The sequence below is a fragment of the Pseudophryne corroboree genome, chromosome 1 (genome assembly GCF_028390025.1).
Source record: "Pseudophryne corroboree isolate aPseCor3 chromosome 1, aPseCor3.hap2, whole genome shotgun sequence".
In the NCBI taxonomy this organism is placed as follows: domain Eukaryota; kingdom Metazoa; phylum Chordata; class Amphibia; order Anura; family Myobatrachidae; genus Pseudophryne; species Pseudophryne corroboree.
Genome location: NC_086444.1, coordinates 886,574,429 through 886,597,378, shown reverse-complemented (window position 1 = coordinate 886,597,378; position 22,950 = coordinate 886,574,429). Strand labels below are relative to the sequence as shown.

General features: G+C 34.3%; 26 non-coding genes across 26 annotated transcripts; all 26 read right to left on the bottom strand.

Moving 5' to 3' along the window:
* Positions 1 to 1,069: 1,069 nt before the first annotated feature.
* TRNAK-UUU (transfer RNA lysine (anticodon UUU)) lies at positions 1,070 to 1,142 on the bottom strand. Its single transcript has one exon. It is a non-coding gene; the product is annotated as a tRNA-Lys (tRNA).
* Positions 1,143 to 2,372: 1,230 nt separating this feature from the next.
* On the bottom strand, positions 2,373 to 2,445 carry TRNAK-UUU (transfer RNA lysine (anticodon UUU)). Its single transcript has one exon. It is a non-coding gene; the product is annotated as a tRNA-Lys (tRNA).
* A 579-nt stretch (positions 2,446 to 3,024) lies between these two features.
* TRNAK-UUU (transfer RNA lysine (anticodon UUU)) lies at positions 3,025 to 3,097 on the bottom strand. The gene has a single exon. It is a non-coding gene; the product is annotated as a tRNA-Lys (tRNA).
* Positions 3,098 to 3,678: 581 nt separating this feature from the next.
* TRNAK-UUU (transfer RNA lysine (anticodon UUU)) lies at positions 3,679 to 3,751 on the bottom strand. The gene has a single exon. It is a non-coding gene; the product is annotated as a tRNA-Lys (tRNA).
* A 1,232-nt stretch (positions 3,752 to 4,983) lies between these two features.
* TRNAK-UUU (transfer RNA lysine (anticodon UUU)) lies at positions 4,984 to 5,056 on the bottom strand. The gene has a single exon. It is a non-coding gene; the product is annotated as a tRNA-Lys (tRNA).
* A 1,230-nt stretch (positions 5,057 to 6,286) lies between these two features.
* On the bottom strand, positions 6,287 to 6,359 carry TRNAK-UUU (transfer RNA lysine (anticodon UUU)). The gene has a single exon. It is a non-coding gene; the product is annotated as a tRNA-Lys (tRNA).
* Positions 6,360 to 6,938: 579 nt separating this feature from the next.
* Positions 6,939 to 7,011, bottom strand: TRNAK-UUU (transfer RNA lysine (anticodon UUU)). Its single transcript has one exon. It is a non-coding gene; the product is annotated as a tRNA-Lys (tRNA).
* A 581-nt stretch (positions 7,012 to 7,592) lies between these two features.
* TRNAK-UUU (transfer RNA lysine (anticodon UUU)) lies at positions 7,593 to 7,665 on the bottom strand. Its single transcript has one exon. It is a non-coding gene; the product is annotated as a tRNA-Lys (tRNA).
* Positions 7,666 to 8,897: 1,232 nt separating this feature from the next.
* Positions 8,898 to 8,970, bottom strand: TRNAK-UUU (transfer RNA lysine (anticodon UUU)). The gene has a single exon. It is a non-coding gene; the product is annotated as a tRNA-Lys (tRNA).
* A 1,230-nt stretch (positions 8,971 to 10,200) lies between these two features.
* On the bottom strand, positions 10,201 to 10,273 carry TRNAK-UUU (transfer RNA lysine (anticodon UUU)). The gene has a single exon. It is a non-coding gene; the product is annotated as a tRNA-Lys (tRNA).
* Positions 10,274 to 10,852: 579 nt separating this feature from the next.
* On the bottom strand, positions 10,853 to 10,925 carry TRNAK-UUU (transfer RNA lysine (anticodon UUU)). Its single transcript has one exon. It is a non-coding gene; the product is annotated as a tRNA-Lys (tRNA).
* Positions 10,926 to 11,506: 581 nt separating this feature from the next.
* TRNAK-UUU (transfer RNA lysine (anticodon UUU)) lies at positions 11,507 to 11,579 on the bottom strand. Its single transcript has one exon. It is a non-coding gene; the product is annotated as a tRNA-Lys (tRNA).
* Positions 11,580 to 12,158: 579 nt separating this feature from the next.
* On the bottom strand, positions 12,159 to 12,231 carry TRNAK-UUU (transfer RNA lysine (anticodon UUU)). The gene has a single exon. It is a non-coding gene; the product is annotated as a tRNA-Lys (tRNA).
* Positions 12,232 to 12,809: 578 nt separating this feature from the next.
* Positions 12,810 to 12,882, bottom strand: TRNAK-UUU (transfer RNA lysine (anticodon UUU)). The gene has a single exon. It is a non-coding gene; the product is annotated as a tRNA-Lys (tRNA).
* Positions 12,883 to 13,461: 579 nt separating this feature from the next.
* TRNAK-UUU (transfer RNA lysine (anticodon UUU)) lies at positions 13,462 to 13,534 on the bottom strand. The gene has a single exon. It is a non-coding gene; the product is annotated as a tRNA-Lys (tRNA).
* Positions 13,535 to 14,112: 578 nt separating this feature from the next.
* TRNAK-UUU (transfer RNA lysine (anticodon UUU)) lies at positions 14,113 to 14,185 on the bottom strand. The gene has a single exon. It is a non-coding gene; the product is annotated as a tRNA-Lys (tRNA).
* A 1,230-nt stretch (positions 14,186 to 15,415) lies between these two features.
* TRNAK-UUU (transfer RNA lysine (anticodon UUU)) lies at positions 15,416 to 15,488 on the bottom strand. Its single transcript has one exon. It is a non-coding gene; the product is annotated as a tRNA-Lys (tRNA).
* Positions 15,489 to 16,069: 581 nt separating this feature from the next.
* TRNAK-UUU (transfer RNA lysine (anticodon UUU)) lies at positions 16,070 to 16,142 on the bottom strand. The gene has a single exon. It is a non-coding gene; the product is annotated as a tRNA-Lys (tRNA).
* A 1,230-nt stretch (positions 16,143 to 17,372) lies between these two features.
* TRNAK-UUU (transfer RNA lysine (anticodon UUU)) lies at positions 17,373 to 17,445 on the bottom strand. The gene has a single exon. It is a non-coding gene; the product is annotated as a tRNA-Lys (tRNA).
* Positions 17,446 to 18,024: 579 nt separating this feature from the next.
* Positions 18,025 to 18,097, bottom strand: TRNAK-UUU (transfer RNA lysine (anticodon UUU)). The gene has a single exon. It is a non-coding gene; the product is annotated as a tRNA-Lys (tRNA).
* A 581-nt stretch (positions 18,098 to 18,678) lies between these two features.
* Positions 18,679 to 18,751, bottom strand: TRNAK-UUU (transfer RNA lysine (anticodon UUU)). The gene has a single exon. It is a non-coding gene; the product is annotated as a tRNA-Lys (tRNA).
* Positions 18,752 to 19,330: 579 nt separating this feature from the next.
* TRNAK-UUU (transfer RNA lysine (anticodon UUU)) lies at positions 19,331 to 19,403 on the bottom strand. Its single transcript has one exon. It is a non-coding gene; the product is annotated as a tRNA-Lys (tRNA).
* A 578-nt stretch (positions 19,404 to 19,981) lies between these two features.
* Positions 19,982 to 20,054, bottom strand: TRNAK-UUU (transfer RNA lysine (anticodon UUU)). Its single transcript has one exon. It is a non-coding gene; the product is annotated as a tRNA-Lys (tRNA).
* Positions 20,055 to 20,633: 579 nt separating this feature from the next.
* TRNAK-UUU (transfer RNA lysine (anticodon UUU)) lies at positions 20,634 to 20,706 on the bottom strand. Its single transcript has one exon. It is a non-coding gene; the product is annotated as a tRNA-Lys (tRNA).
* Positions 20,707 to 21,284: 578 nt separating this feature from the next.
* On the bottom strand, positions 21,285 to 21,357 carry TRNAK-UUU (transfer RNA lysine (anticodon UUU)). The gene has a single exon. It is a non-coding gene; the product is annotated as a tRNA-Lys (tRNA).
* Positions 21,358 to 22,587: 1,230 nt separating this feature from the next.
* Positions 22,588 to 22,660, bottom strand: TRNAK-UUU (transfer RNA lysine (anticodon UUU)). Its single transcript has one exon. It is a non-coding gene; the product is annotated as a tRNA-Lys (tRNA).
* Between the last annotated feature and the right edge of the window lie 290 nt (positions 22,661 to 22,950).

The following is a 22,950-nucleotide window of genomic DNA, read 5'->3' as shown; positions in this document are numbered from 1 at the left end:
TGTGTTTAAGATGTAAATCCTTAGATTCGTTAAGTATCACCTTACTTCAATAATCACATTCAATTATTTTTGTCAAAGAGGTTTGATTTATTACTTGTCTAATTTAACCACTGTGTGCCTATCAAAGAAGGATGGATTTGAGTTCCTGATGAAATAAAGTCTTTAGAACTGACATGTAGCGATACTATTTTGTGATGATTATATTACTAGATGCCAATAATGTGTGCCTATTGAAGAGTGATAAAGTCCATTCTTAATATTCTACAGAATCTTTCCAATCTATACACCTTCCCATTGATTAATGAACATAATCAGCATCAAAAATTAAAAGATGGCTGCCTACAGGAATGGATAATTTTAAACTCTGCAAAATTGTCCATTTCACAAACAAAAACACCATTGTTTAAAAGACACTCGCATGAACAGGGACTTGAACCCTGGACCCTCAGATTAAAAGTCTGATGCTCTACCGACTGAGCTATCCAGGATCTGAGTGCTGTAGATGCCATATTGGAAACTGCTCGAAATATATAAAACATGACAATTTGCTGTGCAATTACAAAAAATGTGGAAAAATATATATGTGTTACTGCAATCATGAACTGAAAGACTTGGCTTGTAGGGTCTCTTGATGAAATATATTTTAGTTTCCTCTGTGTTTAAGTTGTAAATCCTTAGATGCTTTAAGTATCACCTCACTTCAATAATCACATTCAATTATTTTTGTCTAAGAGGTTTGATTTATTACTTGTCTAATTTAATCACTGTGTGCCTATCAAAGAAGGATGGATTTGAGTTCCTGATGAAACAAAGTCTTTAGAACTGACATGTAGTGATACTACTTTGTGATGACTATATTACTAGATGCCAATAATGTGTGCCTATTGAAGAGTGATAAAGTCCATTCTTAATATTCTAAAGAATCTCTCCAATCTATACACCTTCCCATTGAATAATGAACATAATCAGCATCAACAATTAAAAGATGGCTGCCTGCAGGAATGGATAATTTTAAACTCTGCAAAATTGTCCACTTCACAAACAAAAACACCATTGTTTAAAAGACACTCGCCTGAACAGGGACTTGAACCCTGGACCCTCAAATTAAAAGTCTGATGCTCTACCGACTGAGCTATCCAGGTTCTGAGCACTGAAGTTGTCATATTGGAAACTGCTCAAATATATAAAACATGACAATTTGCTGTGCAATTACAAAAAATGTGGAAAAATATATGTGTTACTGCAATCATGAACTGAAAGACTTGGCTTGTAGGGTCTCTTGATGAAATATATTTTAGTTTCCTCTGTGTTTAAGATGTAAATCCTTAGATTCGTTAAGTATCACCTTACTTCAATAATCACATTCAATTATTTTTGTCAAAGAGGTTTGATTTATTACTTGTCTAATTTAATCACTGTGTGCCTATCAAAGAAGGATGGATTTGAGTTCCTGATGAAATAAAGTCTTTAGAACTGACATGTAGCGATACTACTTTGTGATGATTATATTACTAGATGCCAATAATGTGTGCCTATTGAAGAGTGATAAAGTCCATTCTTAATATTCTACAGAATCTTTCCAATCTATACACCTTCCCATTGAATAATGAACATAATCAGCATCAACAATTAAAAGATGGCTGCCTGCAGGAATGGATAATTTTAAACTCTGCAAAATTGTCCATTTCACAAACAAAAACACCATTGTTTAAAAGACACTCGCAAGAACAGGGACTTGAACCCTGGACCCTCAGATTAAAAGTCTGATGCTCTACCGACTGAGCTATCCAGGCTCTGAGTGCTGAAGTTGCCATATTGGAAACTGCTCGAAATATATAAAACATGACAATTTGCTGTGCAATTACAAAAAATGTGGAAAAATATATGTGTTACTGCAATCATGAACTGAAAGACTTGGCTTGTAGGGTCTCTTGATGAAATATATTTTAGTTTCCTCTGTGTTTAAGTTGTAAATCCTTAGATGCTTTAAGTATCACCTCACTTCAATAATCACATTCAATTATTTTTGTCAAAGAGGTTTGATTTATTACTTGTCTAATTTAATCACTGTGTGCCTGTCAAAGAAGGATGGATTTGAGTTCCTGATGAAACAAAGTCTTTAGAACTGACATGTAGTGATACTACTTTGTGATGATTATATTACTAGATGCCAATAATGTGTGCCTATTGAAGAGTGATAAAGTCCATTCTTAATATTCTAAAGAATCTCTCCAATCTATACACCTTCCCATTGAATAATGAACATAATCAGCATCAACAATGAAAAGATGGCTGCCTGCAGGAATGGATAATTTTAAACTCTGCAAAATTGTCCACTTCACAAACAAAAACACCATTGTTTAAAAGACACTCGCCTGAACAGGGACTTGAACCCTGGACCCTCAGATTAAAAGTCTGATGCTCTACCGACTGAGCTATCCAGGCTCTGAGTGCCGAAGTTGCCATATTGGAAACTGCTTGAAATATATAAAACATGACAATTTGCTGTGCAAATACAAAAAATGTGGATAAATATATGTGTTACTGCAATCATGAACTGAAAGACTTGGCTTGTAGGGTCTCTTGATGAAATATATTTTAGTTTCCTCTGTGTTTAAGTTGTAAATCCTTAGATGCTTTAAGTATCACCTCACTTCAATAATCACATTAAATTTTTTTTGTCAAAGAGGATTGATTTATTACTTGTCTAATTTAATCACTGTGTGCCTATCAAAGAAGGATGGATTTGAGTTCCTGATGAAACAAAGTCTTTAGAACTGACATGTAGTGATACTACTTTGTGATGACTATATTACTAGATGCCAATAATGTGTGCCTATTGAAGAGTGATAAAGTCCATTCTTAATATTCTAAAGAATCTCTCCAATCTAAACACCTTCCCATTGAATAATGAACATAATCAGCATCAACAATTAAAAGATGGCTGCCTGCAGGAATGAATGATTTTAAACTCTGCAAAATTGTCCACTTCACAAACAAAAACAACATTGTTTAAAAGACACTCGCCTGAACAGGGACTTGAACCCTGGACCCTCAGATTAAAAGTCTGATGCTCTACCGACTGAGCTATCCAGGCTCTGAGCACTGAAGTTGCCATATTGGAAAATGCTCGAAATAAAAAAAACATGACAATTTGCTGTGCAATTGCAAAAAATGTGGAAAAATATATATGTGTTACTGCAATCATGAACTGAAAGACTTGGCTTGTAGGGTCTCTTGATGAAATATATTTTAGTTTCCTCTGTGTTTAAGATGTAAATCCCTAGATTCGTTAAGTATCACCTTACTTCAATAATCACATTCAATTATTTTTGTCAAAGAGGTTTGATTTATTACTTGTCTAATTTAATCACTGTGTGCCTATCAAAGAAGGATGGATTTGAGTTCCTGATGAAATAAAGTCTTTAGAACTGACATGTAGCGATACTACTTTGTAATGACTATATTACTAGATGCCAATAATGTGTGCCTATTGAAGAGTGATAAAGTCCATTCTTAATATTCTAAAGAATCTCTCCAATCTATACACCTTCCCATTGAATAATGAACATAATCAGCATCAACAATTAAAAGATGGCTGCCTGCAGGAATGGATCATTTTAAACTCTGCAAAATTGTCCATTTCACAAACAAAAACACCATTGTTTAAAAGACACTCGCCTGAACAGGGACTTGAACCCTGGACCCTCAGATTAAAAGACTGATGTTCTACCGACTGAGCTATCCAGGCTCTGAGCGCTGAAGTTGCCATATTGGAAACTGCTCAAATATATAAAACATGACAATTTGCTGTGCAATTACAAAAAATGTGGAAAAATATATGTGTTACTGCTATCATGAACTGAAAGACTTGGCTTGTAGGGTCTCTTGATGAAATATATTTTAGTTTCCTCTGTGTTTAAGATGTAAATCCTTAGATTCGTTAAGTATCACCTTACTTCAATAATCACATTCAATTATTTTTGTCAAAGAGGTTTGATTTATTACTTGTCTAATTTAACCACTGTGTGCCTATCAAAGAAGGATGGATTTGAGTTCCTGATGAAATAAAGTCTTTAGAACTGACATGTAGCGATACTATTTTGTGATGATTATATTACTAGATGCCAATAATGTGTGCCTATTGAAGAGTGATAAAGTCCATTCTTAATATTCTACAGAATCTTTCCAATCTATACACCTTCCCATTGATTAATGAACATAATCAGCATCAAAAATTAAAAGATGGCTGCCTACAGGAATGGATAATTTTAAACTCTGCAAAATTGTCCATTTCACAAACAAAAACACCATTGTTTAAAAGACACTCGCATGAACAGGGACTTGAACCCTGGACCCTCAGATTAAAAGTCTGATGCTCTACCGACTGAGCTATCCAGGATCTGAGTGCTGTAGATGCCATATTGGAAACTGCTCGAAATATATAAAACATGACAATTTGCTGTGCAATTACAAAAAATGTGGAAAAATATATATGTGTTACTGCAATCATGAACTGAAAGACTTGGCTTGTAGGGTCTCTTGATGAAATATATTTTAGTTTCCTCTGTGTTTAAGTTGTAAATCCTTAGATGCTTTAAGTATCACCTCACTTCAATAATCACATTCAATTATTTTTGTCTAAGAGGTTTGATTTATTACTTGTCTAATTTAATCACTGTGTGCCTATCAAAGAAGGATGGATTTGAGTTCCTGATGAAACAAAGTCTTTAGAACTGACATGTAGTGATACTACTTTGTGATGACTATATTACTAGATGCCAATAATGTGTGCCTATTGAAGAGTGATAAAGTCCATTCTTAATATTCTAAAGAATCTCTCCAATCTATACACCTTCCCATTGAATAATGAACATAATCAGCATCAACAATTAAAAGATGGCTGCCTGCAGGAATGGATAATTTTAAACTCTGCAAAATTGTCCACTTCACAAACAAAAACACCATTGTTTAAAAGACACTCGCCTGAACAGGGACTTGAACCCTGGACCCTCAAATTAAAAGTCTGATGCTCTACCGACTGAGCTATCCAGGTTCTGAGCACTGAAGTTGTCATATTGGAAACTGCTCAAATATATAAAACATGACAATTTGCTGTGCAATTACAAAAAATGTGGAAAAATATATGTGTTACTGCAATCATGAACTGAAAGACTTGGCTTGTAGGGTCTCTTGATGAAATATATTTTAGTTTCCTCTGTGTTTAAGATGTAAATCCTTAGATTCGTTAAGTATCACCTTACTTCAATAATCACATTCAATTATTTTTGTCAAAGAGGTTTGATTTATTACTTGTCTAATTTAATCACTGTGTGCCTATCAAAGAAGGATGGATTTGAGTTCCTGATGAAATAAAGTCTTTAGAACTGACATGTAGCGATACTACTTTGTGATGATTATATTACTAGATGCCAATAATGTGTGCCTATTGAAGAGTGATAAAGTCCATTCTTAATATTCTACAGAATCTTTCCAATCTATACACCTTCCCATTGAATAATGAACATAATCAGCATCAACAATTAAAAGATGGCTGCCTGCAGGAATGGATAATTTTAAACTCTGCAAAATTGTCCATTTCACAAACAAAAACACCATTGTTTAAAAGACACTCGCAAGAACAGGGACTTGAACCCTGGACCCTCAGATTAAAAGTCTGATGCTCTACCGACTGAGCTATCCAGGCTCTGAGTGCTGAAGTTGCCATATTGGAAACTGCTCGAAATATATAAAACATGACAATTTGCTGTGCAATTACAAAAAATGTGGAAAAATATATGTGTTACTGCAATCATGAACTGAAAGACTTGGCTTGTAGGGTCTCTTGATGAAATATATTTTAGTTTCCTCTGTGTTTAAGTTGTAAATCCTTAGATGCTTTAAGTATCACCTCACTTCAATAATCACATTCAATTATTTTTGTCAAAGAGGTTTGATTTATTACTTGTCTAATTTAATCACTGTGTGCCTGTCAAAGAAGGATGGATTTGAGTTCCTGATGAAACAAAGTCTTTAGAACTGACATGTAGTGATACTACTTTGTGATGATTATATTACTAGATGCCAATAATGTGTGCCTATTGAAGAGTGATAAAGTCCATTCTTAATATTCTAAAGAATCTCTCCAATCTATACACCTTCCCATTGAATAATGAACATAATCAGCATCAACAATGAAAAGATGGCTGCCTGCAGGAATGGATAATTTTAAACTCTGCAAAATTGTCCACTTCACAAACAAAAACACCATTGTTTAAAAGACACTCGCCTGAACAGGGACTTGAACCCTGGACCCTCAGATTAAAAGTCTGATGCTCTACCGACTGAGCTATCCAGGCTCTGAGTGCCGAAGTTGCCATATTGGAAACTGCTTGAAATATATAAAACATGACAATTTGCTGTGCAAATACAAAAAATGTGGATAAATATATGTGTTACTGCAATCATGAACTGAAAGACTTGGCTTGTAGGGTCTCTTGATGAAATATATTTTAGTTTCCTCTGTGTTTAAGTTGTAAATCCTTAGATGCTTTAAGTATCACCTCACTTCAATAATCACATTAAATTTTTTTTGTCAAAGAGGATTGATTTATTACTTGTCTAATTTAATCACTGTGTGCCTATCAAAGAAGGATGGATTTGAGTTCCTGATGAAACAAAGTCTTTAGAACTGACATGTAGTGATACTACTTTGTGATGACTATATTACTAGATGCCAATAATGTGTGCCTATTGAAGAGTGATAAAGTCCATTCTTAATATTCTAAAGAATCTCTCCAATCTAAACACCTTCCCATTGAATAATGAACATAATCAGCATCAACAATTAAAAGATGGCTGCCTGCAGGAATGAATGATTTTAAACTCTGCAAAATTGTCCACTTCACAAACAAAAACAACATTGTTTAAAAGACACTCGCCTGAACAGGGACTTGAACCCTGGACCCTCAGATTAAAAGTCTGATGCTCTACCGACTGAGCTATCCAGGCTCTGAGCACTGAAGTTGCCATATTGGAAAATGCTCGAAATAAAAAAAACATGACAATTTGCTGTGCAATTGCAAAAAATGTGGAAAAATATATATGTGTTACTGCAATCATGAACTGAAAGACTTGGCTTGTAGGGTCTCTTGATGAAATATATTTTAGTTTCCTCTGTGTTTAATTTGTAAATCCTTAGATGCTTTAAGTATCACCTCACTTCAATAATCACATTCAATTATTTTTGTCTAAGAGTATTGATTTATTACTTGTCTAATTTAATCACTGTGTGCCTATCAAAGAAGGATGGATTTGAGTTCCTGATGAAACAAAGTCTTTAGAACTGACATGTAGTGATACTACTTTGTGATGACTATATTACTAGATGCCAATAATGTGTGCCTATTGAAGAGTGATAAAGTCCATTCTTAATATTCTAAAGAATCTCTCCAATCTATACACCTTCCCATTGAATAATGAACATAATCAGCATCAACAATTAAAAGATGGCTGCCTGCAGGAATGGATAATTTTAAACTCTGCAAAATTGTCCACTTCACAAACAAAAACACCATTGTTTAAAAGACACTCGCCTGAACAGGGACTTGAACCCTGGACCCTCAGATTAAAAGACTGATGTTCTACCGACTGAGCTATCCAGGCTCTGAGCGCTGAAGTTGCCATATTGGAAACTGCTCAAATATATAAAACATGACAATTTGCTGTGCAATTACAAAAAATGTGGAAAAATATATGTGTTACTGCTATCATGAACTGAAAGACTTGGCTTGTAGGGTCTCTTGATGAAATATATTTTAGTTTCCTCTGTGTTTAAGATGTAAATCCTTAGATTCGTTAAGTATCACCTTACTTCAATAATCACATTCAATTATTTTTGTCAAAGAGGTTTGATTTATTACTTGTCTAATTTAACCACTGTGTGCCTATCAAAGAAGGATGGATTTGAGTTCCTGATGAAATAAAGTCTTTAGAACTGACATGTAGCGATACTATTTTGTGATGATTATATTACTAGATGCCAATAATGTGTGCCTATTGAAGAGTGATAAAGTCCATTCTTAATATTCTACAGAATCTTTCCAATCTATACACCTTCCCATTGATTAATGAACATAATCAGCATCAAAAATTAAAAGATGGCTGCCTACAGGAATGGATAATTTTAAACTCTGCAAAATTGTCCATTTCACAAACAAAAACACCATTGTTTAAAAGACACTCGCATGAACAGGGACTTGAACCCTGGACCCTCAGATTAAAAGTCTGATGCTCTACCGACTGAGCTATCCAGGATCTGAGTGCTGTAGATGCCATATTGGAAACTGCTCGAAATATATAAAACATGACAATTTGCTGTGCAATTACAAAAAATGTGGAAAAATATATATGTGTTACTGCAATCATGAACTGAAAGACTTGGCTTGTAGGGTCTCTTGATGAAATATATTTTAGTTTCCTCTGTGTTTAAGTTGTAAATCCTTAGATGCTTTAAGTATCACCTCACTTCAATAATCACATTCAATTATTTTTGTCTAAGAGGTTTGATTTATTACTTGTCTAATTTAATCACTGTGTGCCTATCAAAGAAGGATGGATTTGAGTTCCTGATGAAACAAAGTCTTTAGAACTGACATGTAGTGATACTACTTTGTGATGACTATATTACTAGATGCCAATAATGTGTGCCTATTGAAGAGTGATAAAGTCCATTCTTAATATTCTAAAGAATCTCTCCAATCTATACACCTTCCCATTGAATAATGAACATAATCAGCATCAACAATTAAAAGATGGCTGCCTGCAGGAATGGATAATTTTAAACTCTGCAAAATTGTCCACTTCACAAACAAAAACACCATTGTTTAAAAGACACTCGCCTGAACAGGGACTTGAACCCTGGACCCTCAAATTAAAAGTCTGATGCTCTACCGACTGAGCTATCCAGGTTCTGAGCACTGAAGTTGTCATATTGGAAACTGCTCAAATATATAAAACATGACAATTTGCTGTGCAATTACAAAAAATGTGGAAAAATATATGTGTTACTGCAATCATGAACTGAAAGACTTGGCTTGTAGGGTCTCTTGATGAAATATATTTTAGTTTCCTCTGTGTTTAAGATGTAAATCCTTAGATTCGTTAAGTATCACCTTACTTCAATAATCACATTCAATTATTTTTGTCAAAGAGGTTTGATTTATTACTTGTCTAATTTAATCACTGTGTGCCTATCAAAGAAGGATGGATTTGAGTTCCTGATGAAATAAAGTCTTTAGAACTGACATGTAGCGATACTACTTTGTGATGATTATATTACTAGATGCCAATAATGTGTGCCTATTGAAGAGTGATAAAGTCCATTCTTAATATTCTACAGAATCTTTCCAATCTATACACCTTCCCATTGAATAATGAACATAATCAGCATCAACAATTAAAAGATGGCTGCCTGCAGGAATGGATAATTTTAAACTCTGCAAAATTGTCCATTTCACAAACAAAAACACCATTGTTTAAAAGACACTCGCAAGAACAGGGACTTGAACCCTGGACCCTCAGATTAAAAGTCTGATGCTCTACCGACTGAGCTATCCAGGCTCTGAGTGCTGAAGTTGCCATATTGGAAACTGCTCGAAATATATAAAACATGACAATTTGCTGTGCAATTACAAAAAATGTGGAAAAATATATGTGTTACTGCAATCATGAACTGAAAGACTTGGCTTGTAGGGTCTCTTGATGAAATATATTTTAGTTTCCTCTGTGTTTAAGTTGTAAATCCTTAGATGCTTTAAGTATCACCTCACTTCAATAATCACATTCAATTATTTTTGTCAAAGAGGTTTGATTTATTACTTGTCTAATTTAATCACTGTGTGCCTGTCAAAGAAGGATGGATTTGAGTTCCTGATGAAACAAAGTCTTTAGAACTGACATGTAGTGATACTACTTTGTGATGATTATATTACTAGATGCCAATAATGTGTGCCTATTGAAGAGTGATAAAGTCCATTCTTAATATTCTAAAGAATCTCTCCAATCTATACACCTTCCCATTGAATAATGAACATAATCAGCATCAACAATGAAAAGATGGCTGCCTGCAGGAATGGATAATTTTAAACTCTGCAAAATTGTCCACTTCACAAACAAAAACACCATTGTTTAAAAGACACTCGCCTGAACAGGGACTTGAACCCTGGACCCTCAGATTAAAAGTCTGATGCTCTACCGACTGAGCTATCCAGGCTCTGAGTGCCGAAGTTGCCATATTGGAAACTGCTTGAAATATATAAAACATGACAATTTGCTGTGCAAATACAAAAAATGTGGATAAATATATGTGTTACTGCAATCATGAACTGAAAGACTTGGCTTGTAGGGTCTCTTGATGAAATATATTTTAGTTTCCTCTGTGTTTAAGTTGTAAATCCTTAGATGCTTTAAGTATCACCTCACTTCAATAATCACATTACATTTTTTTTGTCAAAGAGGATTGATTTATTACTTGTCTAATTTAATCACTGTGTGCCTATCAAAGAAGGATGGATTTGAGTTCCTGATGAAACAAAGTCTTTAGAACTGACATGTAGTGATACTACTTTGTGATGACTATATTACTAGATGCCAATAATGTGTGCCTATTGAAGAGTGATAAAGTCCATTCTTAATATTCTAAAGAATCTCTCCAATCTAAACACCTTCCCATTGAATAATGAACATAATCAGCATCAACAATTAAAAGATGGCTGCCTGCAGGAATGAATGATTTTAAACTCTGCAAAATTGTCCACTTCACAAACAAAAACAACATTGTTTAAAAGACACTCGCCTGAACAGGGACTTGAACCCTGGACCCTCAGATTAAAAGTCTGATGCTCTACCGACTGAGCTATCCAGGCTCTGAGCACTGAAGTTGCCATATTGGAAAATGCTCGAAATAAAAAAAACATGACAATTTGCTGTGCAATTGCAAAAAATGTGGAAAAATATATATGTGTTACTGCAATCATGAACTGAAAGACTTGGCTTGTAGGGTCTCTTGATGAAATATATTTTAGTTTCCTCTGTGTTTAATTTGTAAATCCTTAGATGCTTTAAGTATCACCTCACTTCAATAATCACATTCAATTATTTTTGTCTAAGAGTATTGATTTATTACTTGTCTAATTTAATCACTGTGTGCCTATCAAAGAAGGATGGATTTGAGTTCCTGATGAAACAAAGTCTTTAGAACTGACATGTAGTGATACTACTTTGTGATGACTATATTACTAGATGCCAATAATGTGTGCCTATTGAAGAGTGATAAAGTCCATTCTTAATATTCTAAAGAATCTCTCCAATCTATACACCTTCCCATTGAATAATGAACATAATCAGCATCAACAATTAAAAGATGGCTGCCTGCAGGAATGGATAATTTTAAACTCTGCAAAATTGTCCACTTCACAAACAAAAACACCATTGTTTAAAAGACACTCGCCTGAACAGGGACTTGAACCCTGGACCCTCAGATTAAAAGTCTGATGCTCTACCGACTGAGCTATCCAGGCTCTGAGTGCTGAAGTTGCCATATTGGAAACTGCTCGAAATATATAAAACATGACAATTTGCTGTGCAATTACAAAAAATGTGGAAAAATATATGTGTTACTGCAATCATGAACTGAAAGACTTGGCTTGTAGGGTCTCTTGATGAAATATATTTTAGTTTCCTCTGTGTTTAAGTTGTAAATCCTTAGATGCTTTAAGTATCACCTCACTTCAATAATCACATTCAATTATTTTTGTCAAAGAGGTTTGATTTATTACTTGTCTAATTTAATCACTGTGTGCCTATCAAAGAAGGATGGATTTGAGTTCCTGATGAAACAAAGTCTTTAGAACTGACATGTAGTGATACTACTTTGTGATGATTATATTACTAGATGCCAATAATGTGTGCCTATTGAAGAGTGATAAAGTCCATTCTTAATATTCTAAAGAATCTCTCCAATCTATACACCTTCCCATTGAATAATGAACATAATCAGCATCAACAATTAAAAGATGGCTGCCTGCAGGAATGGATGATTTTAAACTCTGCAAAATTGTCCACTTCACAAACAAAAACACCATTTTTTAAAAGACACTTGCCTGAACAGGGACTTGAACCCTGGACCCTCAGATTAAAAGTCTGATGCTCTACCGACTGAGCTATCCAGGCTCTGAGCGCTGAACTTGTCATATTGGAAACTGCTCAAATATATAAAACATGACAATTTGCTGTGCAATTACAAAAAATGTGGAAAAATATATGTGTTACTGCAATCATGAACTGAAAGACTTGGCTTGTAGGGTCTCTTGATGAAATATATTTTAGTTTCCTCTGTGTTTAAGATGTAAATCCTTAGATTCGTTAAGTATCACCTAACTTCAATAATCACATTCAATTCTTTTTGTCAAAGAGGTTTGATTTATTACTTGTCTAATTTAATCACTGTGTGCCTATCAAAGAAGGATGGATTTGAGTTCCTGATGAAATAAAGTCTTTAGAACTGACATGTAGCGATACTACTGTGTGATGATTATATTACTAGATGCCAATAATGTGTGCCTATTGAAGAGTGATAAAGTCCATTCTTAATATTCTACAGAATCTTTCCAATCTATACACCTTCCCATTGAATAATGAACATAATCAGCATCAACAATTAAAAGATGGCTGCCTGCAGGAATGGATGATTTTAAACTCTGCAAAATTGTCCATTTCACAAACAAAAACACCATTGTTTAAAAGACACTCGCCTGAACAGGGACTTGAACCCTGGACCCTCAGATTAAAAGTCTGATGCTCTACCAACTGAGCTATCCAGGCTCTGAGTGCTGAAGTTGCCATATTGGAAAATGCTTGAAATATATAAAACATGACAATTTGCTGTGCAATTACAAAAAATGTGGAAAAATATATGTGTTACTGCAATCATGAACTGAAAGACTTGGCTTGTAGGGTCTCTTGATGAAATCTATTTTAGTTTCCTCTGTGTTTAAGTTGTAAATCCTTAGATGCTTTAAGTATCACCTCACTTCAATAATCACATTCAATTATTTTTGTCAAAGAGGTTTGATTTATTACTTGTCTAATTTAATCACTGTGTGCCTATCAAAGAAGGATGGATTTGAGTTCCTGATGAAACAAAGTCTTTAGAACTGACATGTAGTGATACTACTTTGTGATGACTATATTACTAGATGCCAATAATGTGTGCCTATTGAAGAGTGATAAAGTCCATTCTTAATATTCTAAAGAATCTCTCCAATCTATACACCTTCCCATTGAATAATGAACATAATCAGCATCAACAATTAAAAGATGGCTGCCTGCAGGAATGGATGATTTTAAACTCTGCAAAATTGTCCACTTCACAAACAAAAACACCATTGTTTAAAAGACACTCGCCTGAACAGGGACTTGAACCCTGGACCCTCAGATTAAAAGTCTGATGCTCTACCGACTGAGCTATCCAGGCTCTGAGCGCTGAAGTTGCTATATTGGAAACTGCTCAAATATATAAAACATGACAATTTGCTGTGCAATTACAAAAAATGTGGAAAAATATATGTGTTACTGCAATCATGAACTGAAAGAATTGGCTTGTAGGGTCTCTTGATGAAATATATTTTAGTTTCCTCTGTGTTTAAGATGTAAATCCTTAGATTCGTTAAGTATCACCTTACTTCAATAATCACATTCAATTATTTTTGTCAAAGAGGTTTGATTTATTACTTGTCTAATTTAATCACTGTGTACCTATCAAAGAAGGATGGATTTGAGTTCCTGATGAAACAAAGTCTTTAGAACTAACATGTAGTGATACTACTTTGTGATGACTGTATTACTAGATGCCAATAATGTGTGCCTATTGAAGAGTGATAAAGTCCATTCTTAATATTCTAAAGAATCTCTCCAATCTATACACCTTCCCATTGAATAATGAACATAATCAGCATCAACAATTAAAAGATGGCTGCCTGCAGGAATGGATGATTTTAAACTCTGCAAAATTGTCCACTTCACAAACAAAAACACCATTGTTTAAAAGACACTCGCCTGAACAGGGACTTGAACCCTGGACCCTCAGATTAAAAGTCTGATGCTCTACCGACTGAGCTATCCAGGCTCTGAGCGCTGAAGTTGCTATATTGGAAACTGCTCAAATATATAAAACATGACAATTTGCTGTGCAATTACAAAAAATGTGGAAAAATATATGTGTTACTGCAATCATGAACTGAAAGACTTGGCTTGTAGGGTCTCTTGATGAAATATATTTTAGTTTCCTCTGTGTTTAAGATGTAAATCCTTAGATTCGTTAAGTATCACCTTACTTCAATAATCACATTCAATTATTTTTGTCAAAGAGGTTTGATTTATTACTTGTCTAATTTAATCACTGTGTGCCTATCAAAGAAGGATGGATTTGAGTTCCTGATGAAATAAAGTCTTTAGAACTGACATGTAGCGATACTACTTTGTGATGATTATATTACTAGATGCCAATAATGTGTGCCTATTGAAGAGTGATAAAGTCCATTCTTAATATTCTACAGAATCTTTCCAATCTATACACCTTCCCATTGAATAATGAACATAATCAGCATCAACAATTAAAATATGGCTGCCTGCAGGAATGGATAATTTTAAACTCTGCAAAATTGTCCATTTCACAAACAAAAACACCATTGTTTAAAAGACACTCGCAAAAACAGGGACTTGAACCCTGGACCCTCAGATTAAAAGTCTGATGCTCTACCGACTGAGCTATCCAGGCTCTGAGTGCTGAAGTTGCCATACTGGAAACTGCTCGAAATATATAAAACATGACAATTTGCTGTGCAATTACAAAAAATGTGGAAAAATATATGTGTTACTGCAATCATGAACTGAAAGACTTGGCTTGTAGGGTCTCTTGATGAAATATATTTTAGTTTCCTCTGTGTTTAAGTTGTAAATCCTTAGATGCTTTAAGTATCACCTCACTTCAATAATCACATTCAATTATTTTTGTCAAAGAGGTTTGATTTATTACTTGTCTAATTTAATCACTGTGTGCCTATCAAAGAAGGATGGATTTGAGTTCCTGATGAAACAAAGTCTTTAGAACTGACATGTAGTGATACTACTTTGTGATATTTATATTACTAGATGCCAATAATGTGTGCCTATTGAAGAGTGATAAAGTCCATTCTTAATATTCTAAAGAATCTCTCCAATCTATACACCTTCCCATTGAATAATGAACATAATCAGCATCAACAATTAAAAGATGGCTGCCTGCAGGAATGGATGATTTTAAACTCTGCAAAATTGTCCATTTCACAAACAAAAACACCATTGTTTAAAAGACACTCGCCTGAACAGGGACTTGAACCCTGGACCCTCAGATTAAAAGTCTGATGCTCTACCGACTGAGCTATCCAGGCTCTGAGCACTGAAGTTGCCATATTGGAAACTGCTCGAAATATATAAAACATGACAATTTGCTGTGCAATTACAAAAAATGTGGAAAAATATATATGTGTTACTGCAATCATGAACTGAAAGACTTGGCTTGTAGGGTCTCTTGATGAAATATATTTTAGTTTCCTCTGTGTTTAAGTTGTAAATCCTTAGATGCTTTAAGTATCACCTCACTTCAATAATCACATTCAATTATTTTTGTCTAAGAGGTTTGATTTATTACTTGTCTAATTTAATCACTGTGTGCCTATCAAAGAAGGATGGATTTGAGTTCCTGATGAAACAAAGTCTTTAGAACTGACATGTAGTGATACTACTTTGTGATGATTATATTACTAGATGCCAATAATGTGTGCCTATTGAAGAGTGATAAAGTCCATTCTTAATATTCTACATAATCTTTCCAATCTATACACCTTCCCATTGAATAATGAACATAATCAGCATCAACAATTAAAAGATGGCTGCCTGCAGGAATGGATGATTTTAAACTCTGCAAAATTGTCCATTTCACAAACAAAAACACCATTGTTTAAAAGACACTCGCCTGAACAGGGACTTGAACCCTGGACCCTCAAATTAAAAGTCTGATGCTCTACCGACTGAGCTATCCAGGTTCTGAGCACTGAAGTTGTCATATTGGAAACTGCTCAAATATATAAAACATGACAATTTGCTGTGCAATTACAAAAAATGTGGAAAAATATATGTGTTACTGCAATCATGAACTGAAAGACTTGGCTTGTAGGGTCTCTTGATGAAATATATTTTAGTTTCCTCTGTGTTTAAGATGTAAATCCTTAGATTCGTTAAGTATCACCTTACTTCAATAATCACATTCAATTATTTTTGTCAAAGAGGTTTGATTTATTACTTGTCTAATTTAATCACTGTGTGCCTATCAAAGAAGGATGGATTTGAGTTCCTGATGAAATAAAGTCTTTAGAACTGACATGTAGCGATACTACTTTGTGATGATTATATTACTAGATGCCAATAATGTGTGCCTATTGAAGAGTGATAAAGTCCATTCTTAATATTCTACAGAATCTTTCCAATCTATACACCTTCCCATTGAATAATGAACATAATCAGCATCAACAATTAAAAGATGGCTGCCTGCAGGAATGGATAATTTTAAACTCTGCAAAATTGTCCATTTCACAAACAAAAACACCATTGTTTAAAAGACACTCGCAAGAACAGGGACTTGAACCCTGGACCCTCAGATTAAAAGTCTGATGCTCTACCGACTGAGCTATCCAGGCTCTGAGTGCTGAAGTTGCCATATTGGAAACTGCTCGAAATATATAAAACATGACAATTTGCTGTGCAATTACAAAAAATGTGGAAAAATATATGTGTTACTGCAATCATGAACTGAAAGACTTGGCTTGTAGGGTCTCTTGATGAAATATATTTTAGTTTCCTCTGTGTTTAAGTTGTAAATCCTTAGATGCTTTAAGTATCACCTCACTTCAATAATCACATTCAATTATTTTTGTCAAAGAGGTTTGATTTATTACTTGTCTAATTTAATCACTGTGTGCCTGTCAAAGAAGGATGGATTTGAGTTCCTGATGAAACAAAGTCTTTAGAACTGACATGTAGTGATACTACTTTGTGATGATTATATTACTAGATGCCAATAATGTGTGCCTATTGAAGAGTGATAAAGTCCATTCTTAATATTCTAAAGAATCTCTCCAATCTATACACCTTCCCATTGAATAATGAACATAATCAGCATCAACAATGAAAAGATGGCTGCCTGCAGGAATGGATAATTTTAAACTCTGCAAAATTGTCCACTTCACAAACAAAAACACCATTGTTTAAAAGACACTCGCCTGAACAGGGACTTGAACCCTGGACCCTCAGATTAAAAGTCTGATGCTCTACCGACTGAGCTATCCAGGCTCTGAGTGCCGAAGTTGCCATATTGGAAACTGCTTGAAATATATAAAACATGACAATTTGCTGTGCAAATACAAAAAATGTGGATAAATATATGTGTTACTGCAATCATGAACTGAAAGACTTGGCTTGTAGGGTCTCTTGATGAAATATATTTTAGTTTCCTCTGTGTTTAAGTTGTAAATCCTTAGATGCTTTAAGTATCACCTCACTTCAATAATCACATTAAATTTTTTTTGTCAAAGAGGATTGATTTATTACTTGTCTAATTTAATCACTGTGTGCCTATCAAAGAAGGATGGATTTGAGTTCCTGATGAAACAAAGTCTTTAGAACTGACATGTAGTGATACTACTTTGTGATGACTATATTACTAGATGCCAATAATGTGTGCCTATTGAAGAGTGATAAAGTCCATTCTTAATATTCTAAAGAATCTCTCCAATCTAAACACCTTCCCATTGAATAATGAACATAATCAGCATCAACAATTAAAAGATGGCTGCCTGCAGGAATGAATGATTTTAAACTCTGCAAAATTGTCCACTTCACAAACAAAAACAACATTGTTTAAAAGACACTCGCCTGAACAGGGACTTGAACCCTGGACCCTCAGATTAAAAGTCTGATGCTCTACCGACTGAGCTATCCAGGCTCTGAGCACTGAAGTTGCCATATTGGAAAATGCTCGAAATAAAAAAAACATGACAATTTGCTGTGCAATTGCAAAAAATGTGGAAAAATATATATGTGTTACTGCAATCATGAACTGAAAGACTTGGCTTGTAGGGTCTCTTGATGAAATATATTTTAGTTTCCTCTGTGTTTAATTTGTAAATCCTTAGATGCTTTAAGTATCACCTCACTTCAATAATCACATTCAATTATTTTTGTCTAAGAGTATTGATTTATTACTTGTCTAATTTAATCACTGTGTGCCTATCAAAGAAGGATGGATTTGAGTTCCTGATGAAACAAAGTCTTTAGAACTGACATGTAGTGATACTACTTTGTGATGACTATATTACTAGATGCCAATAATGTGTGCCTATTGAAGAGTGATAAAGTCCATTCTTAATATTCTAAAGAATCTCTCCAATCTATACACCTTCCCATTGAATAATGAACATAATCAGCATCAACAATTAAAAGATGGCTGCCTGCAGGAATGGATAATTTTAAACTCTGCAAAATTGTCCACTTCACAAACAAAAACACCATTGTTTAAAAGACACTCGCCTGAACAGGGACTTGAACCCTGGACCCTCAGATTAAAAGTCTGATGCTCTACCGACTGAGCTATCCAGGCTCTGAGTGCTGAAGTTGCCATATTGGAAACTGCTCGAAATATATAAAACATGACAATTTGCTGTGCAATTACAAAAAATGTGGAAAAATATATGTGTTACTGCAATCATGAACTGAAAGACTTGGCTTGTAGGGTCTCTTGATGAAATATATTTTAGTTTCCTCTGTGTTTAAGTTGTAAATCCTTAGATGCTTTAAGTATCACCTCACTTCAATAATCACATTCAATTATTTTTGTCAAAGAGGTTTGATTTATTACTTGTCTAATTTAATCACTGTGTGCCTATCAAAGAAGGATGGATTTGAGTTCCTGATGAAACAAAGTCTTTAGAACTGACATGTAGTGATACTACTTTGTGATGATTATATTACTAGATGCCAATAATGTGTGCCTATTGAAGAGTGATAAAGTCCATTCTTAATATTCTAAAGAATCTCTCCAATCTATACACCTTCCCATTGAATAATGAACATAATCAGCATCAACAATTAAAAGATGGCTGCCTGCAGGAATGGATGATTTTAAACTCTGCAAAATTGTCCACTTCACAAACAAAAACACCATTTTTTAAAAGACACTTGCCTGAACAGGGACTTGAACCCTGGACCCTCAGATTAAAAGTCTGATGCTCTACCGACTGAGCTATCCAGGCTCTGAGCGCTGAAGTTGTCATATTGGAAACTGCTCAAATATATAAAACATGACAATTTGCTGTGCAATTACAAAAAATGTGGAAAAATATATGTGTTACTGCAATCATGAACTGAAAGACTTGGCTTGTAGGGTCTCTTGATGAAATATATTTTAGTTTCCTCTGTGTTTAAGATGTAAATCCTTAGATTCGTTAAGTATCACCTAACTTCAATAATCACATTCAATTCTTTTTGTCAAAGAGGTTTGATTTATTACTTGTCTAATTTAATCACTGTGTGCCTATCAAAGAAGGATGGATTTGAGTTCCTGATGAAATAAAGTCTTTAGAACTGACATGTAGCGATACTACTGTGTGATGATTATATTACTAGATGCCAATAATGTGTGCCTATTGAAGAGTGATAAAGTCCATTCTTAATATTCTACAGAATCTTTCCAATCTATACACCTTCCCATTGAATAATGAACATAATCAGCATCAACAATTAAAAGATGGCTGCCTGCAGGAATGGATGATTTTAAACTCTGCAAAATTGTCCATTTCACAAACAAAAACACCATTGTTTAAAAGACACTCGCCTGAACAGGGACTTGAACCCTGGACCCTCAGATTAAAAGTCTGATGCTCTACCAACTGAGCTATCCAGGCTCTGAGTGCTGAAGTTGCCATATTGGAAAATGCTTGAAATATATAAAACATGACAATTTGCTGTGCAATTACAAAAAATGTGGAAAAATATATGTGTTACTGCAATCATGAACTGAAAGACTTGGCTTGTAGGGTCTCTTGATGAAATCTATTTTAGTTTCCTCTGTGTTTAAGTTGTAAATCCTTAGATGCTTTAAGTATCACCTCACTTCAATAATCACATTCAATTATTTTTGTCAAAGAGGTTTGATTTATTACTTGTCTAATTTAATCACTGTGTGCCTATCAAAGAAGGATGGATTTGAGTTCCTGATGAAACAAAGTCTTTAGAACTGACATGTAGTGATACTACTTTGTGATGACTATATTACTAGATGCCAATAATGTGTGCCTATTGAAGAGTGATAAAGTCCATTCTTAATATTCTAAAGAATCTCTCCAATCTATACACCTTCCCATTGAATAATGAACATAATCAGCATCAACAATTAAAAGATGGCTGCCTGCAGGAATGGATGATTTTAAACTCTGCAAAATTGTCCACTTCACAAACAAAAACACCATTGTTTAAAAGACACTCGCCTGAACAGGGACTTGAACCCTGGACCCTCAGATTAAAAGTCTGATGCTCTACCGACTGAGCTATCCAGGCTCTGAGCGCTGAAGTTGCTATATTGGAAACTGCTCAAATATATAAAACATGACAATTTGCTGTGCAATTACAAAAAATGTGGAAAAATATATGTGTTACTGCAATCATGAACTGAAAGACTTGGCTTGTAGGGTCTCTTGATGAAATATATTTTAGTTTCCTCTGTGTTTAAGATGTAAATCCTTAGATTCGTTAAGTATCACCTTACTTCAATAATCACATTCAATTATTTTTGTCAAAGAGGTTTGATTTATTACTTGTCTAATTTAATCACTGTGTACCTATCAAAGAAGGATGGATTTGAGTTCCTGATGAAACAAAGTCTTTAGAACTAACATGTAGTGATACTACTTTGTGATGACTGTATTACTAGATGCCAATAATGTGTGCCTATTGAAGAGTGATAAAGTCCATTCTTAATATTCTAAAGAATCTCTCCAATCTATACACCTTCCCATTGAATAATGAACATAATCAGCATCAACAATTAAAAGATGGCTGCCTGCAGGAATGGATAATTTTAAACTCTGCAAAATTGTCCACTTCACAAACAAAAACACCATTGTTTAAAAGACACTCGCCTGAACAGGGACTTGAACCCTGGACCCTCAGATTAAAAGTCTGATGCTCTACCGACTGAGCTATCCAGGTTCTGAGCGCTGAAGTTGCCATATTGGAAACTGCTCAAATATATAAAACATGACAATTTGCTGTGCAATTACAAAAAATGTGGAAAAATATATGTGTTACTGCAATCATGAACTAAAAGACTTGGCTTGTAGGGTCTCTTGATGAAATATATTTTAGTTTCCTCTGTGTTTAAGATGTAAATCCTTAGATTCGTTAAGTATCACCTTACTTCAATAATCACATTCAATTATTTTTGTCAAAGAGGTTTGATTTATTACTTGTCTAATTTAATCACTGTGTGCCTATCAAAGAAGGATGGATTTGAGTTCCTGATGAAATAAAGTCTTTAGAACTGACATGTAGCGATACTACTTTGTGATGATTATATTACTAGATGCCAATAATGTGTGCCTATTGAAGAGTGATAAAGTCCATTCTTAATATTCTACAGAATCTTTCCAATCTATACACCTTCCCATTGAATAATGAACATAATCAGCATCAACAATTAAAATATGGCTGCCTGCAGGAATGGATAATTTTAAACTCTGCAAAATTGTCCATTTCACAAACAAAAACACCATTGTTTAAAAGACACTCGCAAAAACAGGGACTTGAACCCTGGACCCTCAGATTAAAAGTCTGATGCTCTACCGACTGAGCTATCCAGGCTCTGAGTGCTGAAGTTGCCATACTGGAAACTGCTCGAAATATATAAAACATGACAATTTGCTGTGCAATTACAAAAAATGTGGAAAAATATATGTGTTACTGCAATCATGAACTGAAAGACTTGGCTTGTAGGGTCTCTTGATGAAATATATTTTAGTTTCCTCTGTGTTTAAGTTGTAAATCCTTAGATGCTTTAAGTATCACCTCACTTCAATAATCACATTCAATTATTTTTGTCAAAGAGGTTTGATTTATTACTTGTCTAATTTAATCACTGTGTGCCTATCAAAGAAGGATGGATTTGAGTTCCTGATGAAACAAAGTCTTTAGAACTGACATGTAGTGATACTACTTTGTGATATTTATATTACTAGATGCCAATAATGTGTGCCTATTGAAGAGTGATAAAGTCCATTCTTAATATTCTAAAGAATCTCTCCAATCTATACACCTTCCCATTGAATAATGAACATAATCAGCATCAACAATTAAAAGATGGCTGCCTGCAGGAATGGATGATTTTAAACTCTGCAAAATTGTCCATTTCACAAACAAAAACACCATTGTTTAAAAGACACTCGCCTGAACAGGGACTTGAACCCTGGACCCTCAGATTAAAAGTCTGATGCTCTACCGACTGAGCTATCCAGGCTCTGAGCACTGAAGTTGCCATATTGGAAACTGCTCGAAATATATAAAACATGACAATTTGCTGTGCAATTACAAAAAATGTGGAAAAATATATATGTGTTACTGCAATCATGAACTGAAAGACTTGGCTTGTAGGGTCTCTTGATGAAATATATTTTAGTTTCCTCTGTGTTTAAGTTGTAAATCCTTAGATGCTTTAAGTATCACCTCACTTCAATAATCACATTCAATTATTTTTGTCTAAGAGGTTTGATTTATTACTTGTCTAATTTAATCACTGTGTGCCTATCA